Below are 3,924 nucleotides of genomic sequence, written 5' to 3'. Positions count from 1 at the left end.
TTTTTATAAACTTTTGATATAATTTAATTTTATAATAATAAAAAAATAGAAAGAGAAAGTTAACAAAATTTTATCTCAGAGTATCGCCATCAGAGGCGATACTCTTATTCCAATAAAATATATACGTTAAATTAAATAAAGTTTCAATAATAATAAGAAAGTTAATTAATATTAAAATTAAATGATAGTTAATTAATATGGAAAATAAATTAATTAATAAAAAGTTAGTTAATATGAAAATTAAATTGAAAATAAATTAAATTGAAAATCTTCTTACCTTTATTAATTAAATGTTTTCTTGATATATTCTTCGTTAATTAAAGATTTTCTGGATATATTCTTTATTAATTAAGTGTTTTCTTGATCTATTCTTCGTTAATTAAATATTCTCTGGATATATTCTTTATTAATTAAAAAAAAATGTTTTCTTCTTACAAAAACCCATTAATAAAAAAAATCCTTCTCCTTTGTTGCCACTGTATTTCTTTTCACAAAAATCAACAAAATACATGGATAACAACAGGTTCATAATATATATATATATTATAATAATTAATTTTATCATTTAAATACAATTATAAATAATCATTTACAATATTACAACACGTCCACCCTATTAAGGCTTAGTGTATATAATCTTCATCTTCTTTTTCCAACAATGTCATTTCTTCTAAATGACTCATGACATACCCCATCTCCCATTCACCTCTCATTCCACCCAATAATTCCTCTTCTTCCTTCTGTATCCGTATATCTTTATCTTTAGTCATACTCGCTAATGTTCCTTTCTCTGATCTTATATTCACTTTATTGACAATTTCTGTACATCTATCCTTGACACCTAAAGGATACTCTTCAAATTGAAACTTTCTAGAATCTATTTTATATCTTTGTATTCTTTTCTTTCTATTCCTGAATCTTCTTCTTTGACACAGATTCTTTACATGTCCCCACCTTCTACAACGAAAACATTGACGAGTCCGTCTTATATCACATCTGTTCGACAACATACATTCCTCTTCTCTTTCATCTTCCAGCAATTTCTCCCACGTTATCCTCGTGTTTCCTTTCATTTGTTGTCTCCATCTATCCTCCCACTTCATCGATAACGGATAATAATTCATGGGTAATATCACATTCTTCATGATGTGTGTCTTAAAATGCAAGTGTGAAACCTTTGCCATCAAATCTTTCAAAAATGCAAAAATAAATATATATACCTTCCCCCTCCCAACTCTATATATATATAAATTATTCTATTCTAATTTTCGTTTGATCATTCCCATTTTCAAATTTTATACGATTCAATTACTTTCCTAAATTTTCCATTACTATCCCTCTTTCCCATAATTATGGCGGTCCAGCTTTCATTAGCAAAAATTTTAAACAATTTTGTGCTAACACACAAACCCAACATATTTTGGCACCACCCTATCATCCTAGTTCTAATGGACAAGCTGAAAGGATGGTGGCTATTGTTAAAGGTTGGTTAAAAAAAGCAAAATATGAGAAGGGTGAGGTGTGGATTGCACAATTGTATTATAATAATTCCAAAAACAGTGGAGGTTTTACTCCAACTGAAAGATTTTTGGGAAGAAGGACGAAAGTATTATTAGATCTTATAAAACCAAAATGTGATATAGATGTTTTATCAAATAAAACCAATGGTACATTATATCATATGGGTCAAATAGTATGGGCTAGATGCTATAACAATAAGGATTAATTATGGGAAAGAGGGATAGTAATGGAAAATTTAGGAAAGAAATTGAATCGTATAAAATTTGAAAATGGGAATGATCAAACGAAAATTAGAATAGAATAATTTTTATATATATAGAGTTGGGAGGGGGAAGGTATATATATTTATTTTTACATTTTTGAAAGATTGGATGGCAAAGGTTTCATACTTGCATTTTAAGACACACATCATGAAGAATGTGATATTACCCATGAATTATTATCCGTTATCGATGAAGTGGGAGGATAGATGGAGACAACAAATGAAAGGAAACACGAGGATAACGTGGGAGAAATTGCTGGAAGATGAAAGAGAAGAGGAATGTATGTTGTCGAACAGATGTGATATAAGACGGACTCGTCAATGTTTTCGTTGTAGAAGGTGGGGACATGTAAAGAATCTGTGTCAAAGAAGAAGATTCAGGAATAAAAAGAAAAGAATACAAAGATATAAAATAGATTCTAGAAAGTTTCAATTTGAAGAGTATCCTTTAGGTGTCAAGGATAGATGTACAGAAATTGTCAATAAAGTGAATATAAGATCAGAGAAAGGAACATTAGCGAGTATGACTAAAGATAAAGATATACGGATACAGAAGGAAGAAAAGGAATTATTGGGTGGAATGAGAGGTGAATGGGAGATGGGGTATGTCATGAGTCATTTAGAAGAAATGACATTGTTGGAAGAAGAAGATGAAGATTATATACACTAAGCCTTAATAGGGTGGACGTGTTGTAATATTGTAAATGATTATTTATAATTGTATTTAAATGATAAAATTAATTATCATAATATATATATATATTATGAACCTGTTGTTTGCCATGTATTTTGTTGATTTTTGTGAAAAGAAATACAGTGGCAACAAAGGAGAAGGATTTTTTTTATTAATGGGTTTTTGTAAGAAGAAAACATTTTTTTTTAATTAATAAAGAATATATCCAGAGAATATTTAATTAACGAAGAATAGATCAAGAAAACACTTAATTAATAAAGAATATACCCAGAAAATCTTTAATTAACGAAGAATATATCAAGAAAACATTTAATTAATAAAGGTAAGAAGATTTTCAATTTAATTTATTTTCAATTTAATTTTAATTTTCATATTAAATAACTTTTTATTAATTTATTTATTTTCCATATTAATTAACTATCATTTAATTTTAATATTAATTAACTTTCTTATAAATGGTGCCGTGTAAAGCAAATGTTCCATAAGGGTTATTGCAGTCACAATTCACAATTTTATTACCACAACATTATCAATGCGGCGAAATGATCACTCTTTTAGGTGCAGTATATTCTCATTTGCATTGACTTTGAGAGAAGGCCACTATAGACAAATTATTCCAAAATTGGAAATTAATATATTATAAAGGTAAAATAAAGACACAAATATTCAAAATTGGGAATTAATATATTATAAAGGTAAAATAAAAAAAAGATGAATTTCAAAATTGGGAATTAATATAATATAAAGGTAAAATAAAAAAAAAGATAAATATTCCAAAATTGGGAATTAATATTATTAAGATAAAATAAAATAATAAATATTAGAGAAGGGACTTTCATAAAGGATCTTATTCGATATTTGTTTTGTTGGGAGGAGGTTTTCAAGTGAATATTATTATTAAAGTAATAGTGGAATAAAGTATATGCATCAAATTATTAGAAATCTTTACCTAACCTACTATATTATCTAAGAGATTATTCATTGGTATTCTTTCAAAGAAATGAAATTCCTATAAAAACCATTGTTTAGTAAAGATATTGTATAAATTATGTTTACTTCGATAAAAAAAATTAAATCCTTTTATAAAATTATTCAAGAATATAAGGAAATTATTCCAGGATATTCAAATAATGTTTGCGAAATCATATTCGAAATTATATTATATGATTTACTATTCTGTATTCGAATTGGAGAAAATTATGATGAAATATTGAAAAAAATATATTCTATTCTTTATTCAAATTGGGGAAATATAAATTTACGGTATTACAGAGAAATTGCAGCCGGAGAAATTATATAATATTTTTATTCTTATTCGTGAGACGAATCAAACGGCGTCCTCCTATGGACATAAAGCCGCATTTCTTAATTCTTATTATAAAGTCGATCAAGATAATTTATTTTCGGCGAAATTTTTATAGACACGCAAAATAAGCGGAATGTTTAG

Source organism: Gordionus sp. m RMFG-2023, chromosome 3, assembly GCF_954871325.1.
Source record: "Gordionus sp. m RMFG-2023 chromosome 3, tfGorSpeb1-WG-v2, whole genome shotgun sequence".
In the NCBI taxonomy this organism is placed as follows: Eukaryota; Metazoa; Nematomorpha; class Gordioida; order Chordodea; family Parachordodidae; genus Gordionus; species Gordionus sp. m RMFG-2023.
This window is presented reverse-complemented; position numbering follows the sequence as displayed.